The following is a 14,601-nucleotide window of genomic DNA, read 5'->3' as shown; positions in this document are numbered from 1 at the left end:
CTTGTAAGCATTTGTTTCTCCAAAAAAATAGCCGATATAGTCTACTTGATATATGTGAATAGGGTTTTCAATTTCTATATGCCAAACACATGACCACATATCTTTTTCATTCAAAATTACGCGCATTCATGTTTCTTGCATCAAATTGTTGAGGTCAAAATATTTGTGCTACTCCTGCCAAGTTAAGTATCTATAGAGTTTGTTCGTCTTCATTAGAAATTCTTAGAAGTCACCTAGTATACCGTCATATGCTATAGATTATAATAAATGGCCATATTTTAGTCGTACTAATATATTAGATCACATAACGATATAGTCATATAATGATATAAAGTACAAACGTTGTAATAGTTTAGTACTATCAAATAAATCAATTGTATATTGAAAGCACTACTTAAATAAATAAATAATATTTGCCGTAATATATACTTGCATAGGCCTATGAAGCACTATTTGATAAAAGTTAACGACAGAAGGGTATTTCTAGGTTTGGCTTGGCACACGCGCGACGAAATTCTATGCACAGAATTGAGACCAAACCACTATAGCGAACCTGAATGTGTGGCATACCTACCCTTGTGGCATCATTTGTATTTGGAGTCGGTTGGACTAGTTCCCCTGACTCAATCCAATATATGGCACATATGGCCTGCGGGAAGACCCTTATAGTGAGTCCCAAGGAGGGGCGTACCCTGCATCAGACCGTGATTACAATTATACATATAATCATAGTCAGGAGTATCTAGGTAACACATATGGTACACTTGACATAGAGTGCCCTTGATGGGCCGTCATATGATTATTTGTATTAAAAGTAGGCACAATACATCACTTAGGCAAATTGTCAGGTCCTTAATAACGATGATTTATTCATAAGCGGTTATATGATAAGTTAATAAGGTAAATACATAGGTAACAATCTTATATGGTGTATTTTTCACCCATTCTTTCATAAGTTATAGTTTCATATAAGAGGTTCTAGTATGCAGTCATCCACAGTTGCTCATTCTATTGTTTGACTCATTGACCATTCTTATACGTTTAATTGTTATTCTATCTGCTTTACATACTAGTACATATTTTATATGTACTAACGTCCCTACGTTCGGGGGCACTATATTTCTGTAAATACAGGATCAGATGTATCGATGAACAGACTTCTATACTAGGCACTCGTCTGTATTCAGTAAAGTAGTGAGTGAGCTCCTCTCTTACCTGGAGCGAATAAACGTCTAGTACTTTTTAATTATGTTTTCAGTTATAGTTTGGGTAAGTTCGGGTCCTACCCCGACCACCTTCTTCGGTATAGTTACAATTTCTCTTAGAGGCTTCGTAGACAGTGTTTAGTTTTTGTATGTGGTCATAGTTATACATAGCCCCTTATCATTATTTGTAAATTATAACTCCTCCACACAGTATATATGCCAGCCACATAGCTGACACTCATACGGTTCTTGTCCGCTATGCCTAGGCTAGGCTTAGGGCATGACAATGTGGATAAGTACTTTTGGATTGTACTGAGTATATAAGGGTGAATGCACAAGTAAATCAATATCTTAATATTATTATAAATTTGTAAAAGAATGCATGCTAAAGTTAGATGACTCACATAAGCTGGAACATCTGAAAACTGAAAATCATAATCATGAATAGCAAAATATGTTACATAGATCTAGTAAGTCATAACATTTAGATTCTAAAAGTTGTACTTGTATTCTACCTTTAAATCATGTTGTCTAAGTGTAGAAAGGACTCACATTTATATCTGAAAGCTGACATCTGTAACTAATGCCTCATATAAAGCAGTGTCTGAATAAAATTTGTGAGCCTTTACACTTAGTTTCTAAAAGCTTTTCTGTTATTCTTTACTCTTTTCTGTAATCTGTAGGAAGGTTCTTCTAACCAACATACACTATGTGAGCTATCATAGTGTCCAACGTCTAGTTCCCTTATGGGAAAACCTCACGTTGAGGAGAGGTATCATATTCTTTTCAAGGAGTATAACCTAATCTAAGTGATCACATCTGTATCTGTCATTCATATAGAAATGGGAAAAATCTAATATTTTGAACCTACGTTGGCTCGTAGTTCTGGGGCATGTAAATATACCCAACTCGGTGCTAAATACTACTCCCTTTAATCTGTATGCTCATTTTGTAGGAAATCCACTTTTAAAAACTAATAAAAGGGTTTACAATGAAAACCTCTTGTAAATCTATTTACTATAAACTGTAGCTAAATTTGTAAAGTGGATTCCATATCTAAGTTGTGATCAAAAGATCAAATCTTTGTTCAACAACTGAATGTAACAAATCATAAGATGCTTAAAAGCATAATCCTCTTGAAATAACAACATTCAAACTAGGGCTAATAACCCATGCATCTATTTCATGTCAAATCATCGTAAAACTCATGCTAAGTAATGAAAATATTGATAATTCAAGTCTAAATCTGGAAATTTCTACAATACATATAAAAATACGAAAGTAGTCATGCAATTTAACATCTAAATCACTTGAAATCTCATAATCTTGCAAATAACAATGTTGGGTATGAACCCTAATTTTAAAATCGTGGGTAATCATACAAAATCATGTAACTTTGTAATTAAAAGTTAGTTTTGGGTACAAGGATGAAGGAATTATCCTTGTTGAAAACCCCACATACCTTAATTGATGATTAGATGAAGAAACTTGAACTTTGAGTTCCTATTTGTGCTCTTGAAGATTGATTTTTGAAGTTCTTGAATTGAGAATCTTTAATTTTGAGCTATCTTGAAAAAAGAATGGTGGAATTTGGATTTCTTGAGAATGAAAGTTTGATGTTCTAGGGTTTCTTTGAGAGAAAGTTGATAAAAAGTGAGCATAATAGGCTTAGAATAGATTTAATCCTTAGTTATTCACGATTTGGGGGCTTGAAAAAAAGAATAAATTGCCCTTTTAAAATTTTACTCGAAACTGAAAATCCTGATTTTGCCTCCCACCGTGACGTGACGTTATCGCGGTGACTTACCGAAAAAAGGACGATTACCATTTTGGCCTTTGGCGCGACATGGCGTAATCGTGTTGCGTCACTAGAAAAGGACGAGTGTCATTTTGCATTTCACCACGATGCGGTGTCTGTCCAATTGGAAATTTTGGCGCGATACAGGCTAATCGTGGTGAGCTACTGGAATGGAATGAACAGGAAATGAAGCTTCACTACTACACAGGCAAATCACAGTGATTCACTGGAATCGGACAATTGCGAATCTGTCCTTCACCGCGACGCGGTGCTTATCGTGGTGATCTACTGCTTTTACTAAAATCACCATAACTTCTTAATATTATTGGATTTAGAGCTCGAAAATTCTACATGTATCAAAAGTTATTCATTTTTTAAGTTGACCCTTAACATTCTAGAAGCTAAACTGAGCTAGAAAAAAGTACAGGGTATTATAGGGTTTGATGACACCAACTTGGGTATGTCAAAGAATGAACTTACAATTTAACAGATAAGAAAACACGTTGATTTAATACAATATAATTGTCCCAGGATCTTATGGTAAGAGACTAAGAGGTAATCAAAACGTATGTAACTTTACAAATAATTAGATCAATTATAAAATCGTTCTTCCATCCCCACAAACTAAACAATCCTGTAACCAAGTAATATGTCCTATAGCAAGGCAATTCAAGCAAATGTAGAAAAACACAAACAATACCAAACCCAGTGTAATCCGACAAAGGGAGTATGGGAAGGATAGTGTGCACTCGGACCTTACCCCTATTTTGTGATGGTAGAAAAGTTGTTTCAATAGGCACACTACACAAAACAGATGAAAAGGAGGCCAATGGCAACAAACAGGAACAACAACCCCCAAAAAACAATAATCAAGGCTAAAAAATAACCAATAGAAATAGAAATCTAAGAGCACGAAAATACCCGAAAAAGAAAAGCAAAGCACTTGACTACATAATGATACTAACCTTCTATCCTAATCCTCGACCTCCACATGTAACACATTATTCACTGTAGTAGATACCACAAATCATATCAAAAATATTTTTTTCGGGTCTACATATAAAAAAAATTAAATAAAATATAAGTAGTACCTTATATGTTGCTTGGGTACATGAAAACTCTAACCTTAGCTCCCTGGAAAAGGCGAACACAACAAATTCACAAAAATTTCTACACAAACAAAGTTTTAATTACAACACAATTAAATTAATTATGTTATTGCAATTTAAATGTACCAAACATAGATTTCGGTGCCAAACTGGAGATGAATTTATCTCTCACAACACCACTATTTCCATGAGGCCTACAAACTTTACCCCAAGTACAACGATAATGTGAGTTATTCTTCTTAGTTTTTACCTAGTATATATACGCGCCATGGGTTCTCCCAATCAAGTGCCATTGCGCAAGCATCAAACCACACTCCAATAATAGCTCCATGAGCAGGTAGACAGATCATATAGTCTGCGAACTCATTTGGTCTGCAAGAACAAACATACTAAATAAGGTCTAGGATAGCTCTAACATACAAATATCAAATGTCCACAGATGAGAAAAGGGAAATTACTTTGTTCTAGCAAATATTCTATGTCAATTAGTCCGTGATGAACCAAAAACACAAGCCGCTAGCACAAAATGCCAAATCAACATTACTGAAAGCATGAGATGGATCTTGAATTCTGCACACAGTAGGAATTTTAGTGCAATCGAATGTCTTTTTTACTTATAGCGCATTTTTTCTTTAGATGTTACCTATTGCACGTTGAGCCCAAAAGGTGAAACTTTAGGGTTTATTAATCATTTGGACCATCATGTACGCTATTCTCCTTTCTTCTCTTCTCTTCTTTTTTTCTTCTCATTATCTATCATACTCTCTCTCTTACCCGCCCATACTTCGATATAGCTTAGAATAAACAAGGAACACTTCCAGAAAAAACTTAAAAGTTTAAGAAATTGATATCATTTAACTTCTAGGTGTATTGGAAGGGATAAAATTCTATCGTCTTAACTATATCAACATAAGGATGCTAAGTTCTTCCTCAACAGAGTATATTAATTTTAAACCTACGAACTATGTAGTTTGCAACTCAAGCTTTAGGAGAAGAATCTAGAAGTAAAATAAATAAAATTCTACATATGTTCTTAATTAAGATTCTATTCCTATCAAGAAATATTGAACCACAAATTACAAGTAGGGAAGAAAATAAAAAGAAACAATTCACATCAAATAATTTTAAAATTCGAAAGTATGAAAGGAATTAGAAGAAATTTTCTAGGGAACATGCCTGAACTGAAACACACGGATTAGATGATAAAAATTAAAAGTGTGATAAAAAAAATATGACAACAGAATCAATCATGAAATTGAAATATTAGAAGAAGATTAGGGAAAATGTGAGTAAAAACAACCTGAAATTGACATAATATGAAACCAATTAGTGTGAGTGGTGACACCCAAATGATGATGAAAAGTAGATGAAGAGAAGCGTCCTTTTTTTTTATTAGGAATGAGAGACTGAGGGACAATGATGCTTCTAGAGTATAATTTAACCACTGACAATTATTACTGTGCCTTTAATTGAAGCTAAATTTATGAAAATGTCATTGGTCGTTCACCTAACTGGCTGTTCTATAGAGTGGAATACACGTGCTAAGTTATTCTTCTTCACTAGTGTTCGTGAATAAAATGAACTGCTTTGTTATTTTTTACTATTTTTTATTAGGGAAAAGGATATGGGTTGTTCATTTTTTAAAAAAAGACCCACATTTAAAAAGGTGGATATGGGTTGTTCAGTCGCCTAAATCAATTTCTTTTTTTAGTCATTTGGCCTAATTGGTCACATGCAGTCTTTATACTCAATCGATACACTTTTATACCAAATTGATACACTTTTATATTATATTGATACACTTTTTAAAAAAGAGAAGGAAAATTCTATGCAAACACATGCAGTCCCTATACCCAATTGATACTCTTTTATACCACATTAATACACTTTATACTACATTGATACACTTGCAATGCCCATATATTCAATTGATGCTCTCTTATACTAGATTGATACATTTTTAGAATGCATGTAGAAACTATATAGAGTTGTATAAAATATGTATCTAAATAATAATTGTAGTTAAAAATTGTATAAAAATATTATAATTATTAAATAGAATATGTGTATATATAGAAACTGTATCATTATTATATATAGATATATATCTTTAACAATTGTATTATATTAAAGGTATATGATATTGTATTTTATTATATAAATAAGTAAAACTAAACAAAACAAATAGTATGTTATTTTAATAATGTTGGTGAATGCAAAATAATCTGAAAAGGAAAAAAATAATTACTCAATTGTTTAAAAAAAAAAAAGTAGAATCTTTAAAAAAGAAAAGTACTAAACTTATTACAATTCTTTCTGAGTGCTGATTGATAGATCCATACAAAAATTGGAAGAAAGTGCAAAAATTAGTCACAAAGAAAATGGAAAGTGAGGTTCCATAGGAGAAAAAGAAATAACGGGGAGGTGAAGTACGTGTAGCCGTCGTGATAGTAGACATCTTGGGCTAAGCAATACCATGATTGAGTGGCTATTTACTAGGTTTTTACATTTAGGTGCTAATTTTGTAGAATTATTTTAGTTTTATGTGTTATTTTTGTTCTTTTCTCCTTTTTATTGTGGAGGCAATTTTATCCTCTGAGGGCCCAGCCCATTTTTCCATAAACACCATGACATCATTTTGTGTGTGCATATGTAGTTGCCACATTTTATTAAGCATAAATAATATAATCATCAATTCTTTTTAAAGTAATTATACTCTCTTCTACTTTTTTAATTACTTTACTTTTTCTCCCTATTAATATACATAATATAGCCGATATATACATAACATTTTGTGTATATATTGAGATTTTTGTAATATATTTAGGGAGTTGGAATTTTTTGTAATATTAAAAACGTAAGTTGTGTATTTGTATAATTTTTAGTTTTATTTATTAATGTGGACCCTCTTTTGTAGAAATCAACTTTAAGTGTTTTGAACAAAAAATGAGCTTCAGTATTAGATGAAAATTCTCAATTAATTGTTTGAGTAAATTCACAAAAGGATCACATTGCAGTTTCAATTTATATGGTTGGAAAATTACGCTTGAGGAATGAAATCAATTCAAAAGTATTTGCATTACATTTTCACATGAATAAAGAACGCCAATGCTGATTCCGACAGGTATCAATAGTCAATAGCAACATAAAGCGAAGGGGAAAATACCAGCATAATGAGTTCATAAAGAATATGAGACTAAAGGTTGTTTAAAGCAAATAATGACGAAATAACGGATAGTAAGCAAATAATAACGAAATAACGGATAGTAATAGAACAGTAACGGTCAAAACTTAACTATAACATCATTACCAAGAATAAAGTATAGAAATGAAAAAGCGAAGGAGGAAAACAAATATCTATAATCTATGTTTACGTCTATAATCTATATCTAAAATTTATAATCTATATTTAGTGGCGGACTCAGACTTTTGGTTAACGATGTTCATATTTTTACTTGGGTAAAGAACTGTTTAAAAAAACAAAGAAAATAAAGCACTGTTAAACCTGCCAAGGTCAAATCCGAGTTGTTGATACGAAAATGCACACTCTTGACCGCTGGATTATGCTTCTCTAGCTTGTCAAGGGTGTGCAACAACATGTATATAACTATAAATATCTATATTTAACCTATATACTCAAAAATATACCAGCATCTTCAATGAACGTATGAAAAAATTAAAAAAACATTTTTGAAAATATATGGTAACAAACAAATATTAGGGTGAGAAGAATTAGACTTTTTTTTTTTTAATCTAAACTCCTAACATTTAGGAACCATACGTGTAGTAGCTCCTTATTTTTGAATTTTTTTATTCTTCTAAAGTTGGTAGTTATTTATGGGAAAAAAAATATAAATTTACCATATTTAGATATTTTCTTTGAAAAGGTTTTGAACTTTTATAAATTGAAAATTCTTCTACAACAATATTGTGGATTTTATTAAATTTAAATCTGTACAAAATTTGGATTATATTAAATTCAAAATATATTAGTTCCAAATAAATATTGTGGATTAATATAATTGGATTAAGTATTTAAGTCCAAACATATATGGGGTTAATTAAAATGCAATTTTTATTGGGCTAGCCCATTGATTTGGGCTACAAATGATGAGCCCACTTTAATAAGCCCAAAATATTATCATATTCTAGAGGCTCAAATAAGCGTCACGTGTCAAATGACGTGGCATACTAAGTCAAGTGAAGGAGTCAATAGGATCATGCCACATGTCAAAATGATGCAGCAGCCATGAAATAAAAGTCCATAAAAAGGCGCCACATCACTTAAATCTGATTGATCAAAGGAAGTCTATATTCATCATGACTCTTTCTTTCCTATAACTATAAATAGGGGTCTCATAATTCAGAAAAGAACCCCTAGAACTCGAACAAGAAGCAAGAGAAAACTCATGGATCAAATGGCGCAATTTCTCTAAAAAACTCAAGTATTCAAATCAAGTTCATCAAAATTCAAGATCAAGACCGCAATATGCAAGAACAAGCTCAAAAGCCCTTGAATTCAAGCACAAGTCAAGATCAAGACCCTCAAATCAACAAATCAAGTTCAAATTCAAGATCAATCTTTAAGCCCTTGAATTTATATTTGAAAAGGCGAATCATAGGATTCATAGAGATTGTAACACTCGCATTGAAATCAATAAATTGATTGTTGCAATATATTTTTTCTTGTCTCAAATTATTTATTTTTCAGTCTCGAGAATTTTATTATCCAATAAATTCTGGCACGCCCAGTGGGATAATTTCTACCTCTCATCTCAACTTTTCATACTTCAAAGTTTAAGAATAACAAAATGACTTCCAAGAAGGTTAACTCTTAATCAATTGCTTCCAAGGCTGCTAATTCAAAGTTCTCTGCTAAAGTAGAAAGCATCCTTGGTGTTACTTTCGGAAGCTTGGGAGCTGTCACAAGGAGCAAGACAGGCTTGCTAGGACAACAAATACATCTAGCGTCGTCCGCACTAACTCCAGTTTTTGGATCTTCAACCTCAAAAATAACGAAGTCCAATACAAGTGCTTTGGAAGGAGGAAGAAATATGGTGGAATCTCTTAAGAGGACTTTAGCTCTACTTGAGCACTTTGATTCCAAATACTTTAGCACAAAGAGCAATGGACGTTCAACAAATGCGTCATCCACCCATACCACATAAGCTGGGCACTTCGAAGATCAACTTATACGACAATCCATGTTACTCTCTGACATCTTCAGTGATCATGCAAGAAATAGTGACTGATGCCTCGTCTATGGAGGAGCAGCTTGCAAATCTGAGAAAGGCAATTGAGAGCCTAACCAAATATGTTCAGAATCAAGATGCTTGAATTGATAAGATAGTGGATAGGGTAGAAGGTTTGATAGACGGAGAGTCTAGCCATGCGCCTGAAAAATCTCCAGAGGTTCATGAGACAGAACATTCTGTAAAATAAACACCACTAGCTAAAGAGGTGTAAGTTTCTTCTAAGGGAATGATCCCGATTGAGCAATTGAAGGAATTCATTGAAGGGACCCTCAAAGACAAGTATAATGTTGTCACCAAGTCTTTTCTTGCGTATTCCAAGTCCTACACTGCAAGGATACATAGCCTAAAAATGTCTGCCGACTATCAACCCCCCAAATTTCAATAATTTGAGGGAAAAGAAAACCCAAAACAGCATGTCACACACTTTATTGAGACATGTAATAATGCTGGAACTTATGGTGACTATCTTTTCAAATAGTTTGTTCGTTCCCTAAAGGAAAATGCCTTTAATTGGTATACGAACCTCGAGCCTAACTCCATTGATAGTTGGGAGCAATTGGAGCACGAGTTCCTAATAGCACAAGGCGTACAGTGAGCATTGTAGAGATCATAATTACTCAACAAATAAAGGACGAACCAGTCATTGATTTCATCAATCGATGGAGAAATGATAGCCTAAACTGTAATGATAGGCTCAACGAAGCTTCTGTAATAGAGATGTACGTCCAAGGAATGCATTGAAAAATTCTCGACATCTTGCAAGGCATTAAGCCTAAATCCTTCGAAGAGTTAGCTACCCATGCTCAAGATATGGAGTTGAGCATGTCTTCTACTGGAAAGGGTGCAACACCTATCCATGACCCTCGAAGGGGAAAGGATAAGCAGAAACCCAAAATATGGGGCAAGTTTGTCTCCAAAAATGACAACAAGGAGTCCATGAATGTCGATGTATCACCTGTGAAGGTCACCACAAAGGTGAGCAAGAAGCAAAGTGTGAAGGCGACTTCTGGAACACGTCCAAATCAAAAAACTTTAAAGGAGATACAATAAAAGGAATATCCCTTCCTTGATTTTGATGTTGCCGAGATTCGACGAACTCCTTGAGTATAAGCTCATTGAACTCCCAGAGATGAAGCAACCTAACGAAGCTGAACAGACCAATGACCCTAATTATTGCAAATGTCATAGGCTTGTGAGTCACTCACTCAAAAAGTTCTTTGTCTTTAAGGACAAAGTCATGCAATTGGCAAGTGAGAAAAAGATTTTCTTCGATGATAAAATAGCCAATTCTCATAAAATCTCTATCACTTTTGGCTCGCTCGAACCTATCCAAATATGTATCAAAGAGCATAATAAGAAAATATTAGAGCCTGAAAGGTCTTCAGTTGATGAAGGCGATGATGAAGGTTGGACTCTGGTGACCAGGCACAGACGCAAGAAGATGAGTCTACAAAAAGAGACGTTCGAGCAGCCAACCAGAAGGAGAATGGTGAAAAAACCAAGGAAACAAAAGTTAGTTGAACTTTCAAAGAAGATGAGGGTGGCGGAGCTTCACCACCAAAAACCACGGTGTCCAGTAACTTTGGAAGAATTCTTACCAAGTAGGTTTCTTGCAAAGATTGCTCGAGTCAACCTTGAGGCATCTTGTTTTAATACTGTCAAAGAGGGGGAAAGGGTAAAAAACCACCCGTGGAGGTTCTTCTATCTTCTTAAAAGCCTACAGAGCCACTTAGCCAAGAGGCACATGTATGTGATACAAAAATCACATTTACAAATAGCGACATTCTGCTTGGAGGAACCCTACATAATTGTCCCTTGTACATGGTAGGTCAAGTTCTAGGAAAAAGGATAAATAGAATCTTGATTAATGAGGGATCCGGAGTTAACATCCTGCCTATCGTATAATGAAGGAACTGGGCATCTCTATCGATGAACTAGCCAAAAGCTGTATAATGATCCAAGGCTTTAACCAAGGGGGCCAAGGGCCATGAGAGCTATCAATTTGGGGATTTATAAGGATGATTTTCAATCAAATGCATTGATGCATGTGATTGATGCCAAAACTTCATACAATATATTAATTGGTAAGCCTTGGGTGCATGAGAACAAAATTATCTCGTCCTCCTACTATCAATGCTTGAGGTACCTCAAAGGCGGAGTAGAAATAAAGATAGTTGTCGATGACAAACCATTCACTGAAGCTAAGTCACACTTTGCCATACAAAATTCTACTTAAAGAATTATGTTATGAATGAGAAAAGGGTTGAAGATGTCACCAAGACCAAGTGTGATGATATTGTGTCTAAGAAGGTCACGGTGACTGTCAAAAAAATCACCACCAAAAATCCCTTCTTTACTTCGAATAAAAAAAAGCAATGCACCTACGAAAAAAAAGGCAACTTCCGTTCTTCGATACATACCAAAGGTAAAGAAAGAGAAGGTCACCCATCTGATGCCCAAGATAATATGCTAAAAGGGATAATTTTACCTATCAGGAGGATTGACACAATAAATTCATCCTCAAGACTAGTTAGAGAGTCTGTAGCTTAAAATTTACCACACGTTATGACACTCCCTACAAAATATACAAAGGATGGCTTCGACCCAAATGCATACAAGCTATTTGTAAAGGCTGGATACAATCCTAATGACCCATCAAGGTTGGGAAAACTTTCGTTGGAGGGTACAACCAGGCAGGCATGTGAAGGCCTAGGATACACGCAACCACCTCCAATTTGCATTTCCATAAGAAGGGTAGTCAGTAATTACATTACCATGGAAAAAGAATCCGTTGTTGCTAATAAAAGACCCTCTGTATTTGATCGAATTGGAGAATCAACCACAAGAACTTGTGTTTGAAAGGTTAGGTCCTCTAAATAATAAGAAAAATAACAAACATCGGAGAAGTCATCAAAGTACAATAATGCGCTCTTCGCCTAAGATCCATATGGATTTTCAAAGTTTGATTCCTTCTAGAATGAGGCGGCAGACAAAACTGGTAGTTTCATGAAACGAGGTGATAAAAGCAAAGGCTCATACTATGGTTTATACCAAGCAATGTGAGAAATATGGAGAGAGTGTTGGCTCCTCATATCATGCTACGACTCAGAATGAGAAAGATATCTCGTCTCAAAGGAAGGTGGATGAAGAGATAGAAAATACTTTCTGGTGTTATCATATATCCGTCAACGAAGATGATCCTCAAGAGGAAGAAGATATTGTAGATGCTTCATTGCAACTTGAAGAAGGAGTAAAGAACATAGTAGATCCCTTGAAAGAAGTTAATCTTGGAACCGATGAAGACCCAAGACCAACTTACCTGAGTATTTTTTCTAGAGATAGAGGAAGAAATCATGTATATAGATATACTCAAAGAGTATATGGATGTATTTACTTGGAGCTATAAGGAAATGCCTGGCTTAGATTCAAAAGTAGCAGTCCATCAGTTGGCGGTCAAGAATGGTGCTCGTCCTGTTAAGTAAGCCCAAAGGCGCTTTAGGACAGAATTGGTTCCATTGATCAAAAATGAAGTTAACAAACTCATTGAAGCTGGATTTATTAATGAAGTCAAATATCCCACATGGATTTCAAGTATTGTTCCAGTACAGAAGAAGAATGGCTAAATTTGAGTTTGTGTCGACTTTTAGGATCTCAACAACGCCTGCCCTAAGGATGACTTTCCAATCCCTATACCAGAATTGATGATTGATGTCACCACTAGTTATGAGGAAATGTCCTTCATGGATAGTTCATCTGGCTACAATCAAATCCGTATGGCGCCAAAGGATAAAGAACTCACTGCATTTCGTACGCCCAAAGGTATTTCTTGCGACAAGGTGATGCCTTTTGGTTTAAAGAACACTGGAGCCACTTATCAAAGGTTTATGTAGAACATCTTTGATGGCATGCTCCATAAAAATATTGAATGCTACGTGGACGATCTAGTGATGAAGTCAAGAAAGAGAGACGACCACTTAAAAGACTGAAGAATGGTATTCGAGTTACTTTAAAGAAATCAACTTAGGATAAATCCATTGAAGTGTGACTTTGGAGTTACTTCTGGAAAGTTTCTTGGCTTCATTGTGAGACACCAAGGAATTGAAATTGATCAATCCAAGGTCGATGTAAATTTGAAGATGCCCGAGCTCAAAATACTCATGAGTTAAAAATCCTTCAAGGAAGGCTAGCATATTTAAGGAGGTTCATCTCAAACCTGACCGGAAAATGTAAACCATTTACTTATCTCATGAAGAAGGACGCTCCCTTCGAATGGGACCAATCTTGTAGTAATTCCTTTGAGAGTATTAAATCATACTTAATGAAGCTACTAGTTCTTGCGGCACCCATACCTGGAAAACTATTGATACTCTATATCGCGGTACAAGAGAGGTCAGTTGGAGCACAACTGGATCAAGAAAATAGGGAAGGCAAAGAAAATTCTCTTTATTATTTGATCAGAATGATGACGCCGAATGATCTAAAGTATTCTCCAATTGAAAAGTTATGTTTGGCATTAGCCTTTTCAATTCAAAATATGAAACATTACTTTCAAGCTCATGTTGTCTGTCTTATGTTTAGGGCAAATCCCATCAAGTTTGTAATGTCGAAACCAGTCCTTAGTGATTGACTTGCAAGATGGTACCTTCAATTTCAGTAGTTTGAGATTGTATACGTTCCCCAAAAGGCTGTAAAGGGACAAACATTGGCTAACTTTTTGGCAGACCACCCAATACCTGATGATTGGGAACTGAGCGATGAAATTTTTGATGAATATGCAATGGTTATTGAAGCTAGGCCCCCATGAAAGATGTACTTTAATGGTTCCACATATCGAGATGGAGCTAGTGCCGGTGTGGTGTTCGTCACTCCACAAAAAGAGGTCATCCCATACTCTTTTACCCTAACAAATAGTTTCTCTAATAATGTTGTTGAATATCAAGCTTTAATACTTGAACTTGAGATGACAATTGACATGAAACAACTACAATTACAAGTCTTTGGTGACTCCCAACTGGTGATCAAGCAGTTTTTGGAAAGCTATGAAGTTAGAAAGCCCAAGCTACGACTATATCATAATTATGCACATAAGTTGATGGGGTGGATTAGAGAGGTAACCTTCTAACATGTGCCAAGGAGATAAAATAAGCAAGCTGATGCCTTATCTGCTTTGGCCTCAACCCTAACTCTACCAAATCAGATATGAGTTACTATTCACCAAGAATGGGTAGTACCGT

At 34.8% G+C, this 14,601-nt stretch overlaps 1 long non-coding RNA gene across 2 annotated transcripts; it reads right to left on the bottom strand.

Annotated features, from left to right (window-relative positions):
• Nucleotides 1-261: 261 nt before the first annotated feature.
• Nucleotides 262-5,574, bottom strand: LOC107845002. Of its 2 annotated transcripts, XR_001666669.2 has the most exons (5): nucleotides 5,413-5,574; nucleotides 4,363-4,484; nucleotides 4,095-4,137; nucleotides 3,969-4,011; nucleotides 262-692 (listed from the first exon to the last, which is right to left on the bottom strand). It is a non-coding gene; the product is annotated as an uncharacterized LOC107845002 (long non-coding RNA). The 2 variants fall into 2 exon arrangements; XR_001666670.2 differs by lacking the exon at nucleotides 3,969-4,011 and having other exon boundaries at nucleotides 5,413-5,569.
• Nucleotides 5,575-14,601: the final 9,027 nt, after the last annotated feature.

The sequence above is a fragment of the Capsicum annuum genome, chromosome 5, assembly GCF_002878395.1.
Source record: "Capsicum annuum cultivar UCD-10X-F1 chromosome 5, UCD10Xv1.1, whole genome shotgun sequence".
Lineage (NCBI taxonomy): Eukaryota > Viridiplantae > Streptophyta > Magnoliopsida > Solanales > Solanaceae > Capsicum > Capsicum annuum.
This window is presented reverse-complemented; position numbering and strand designations above follow the sequence as displayed.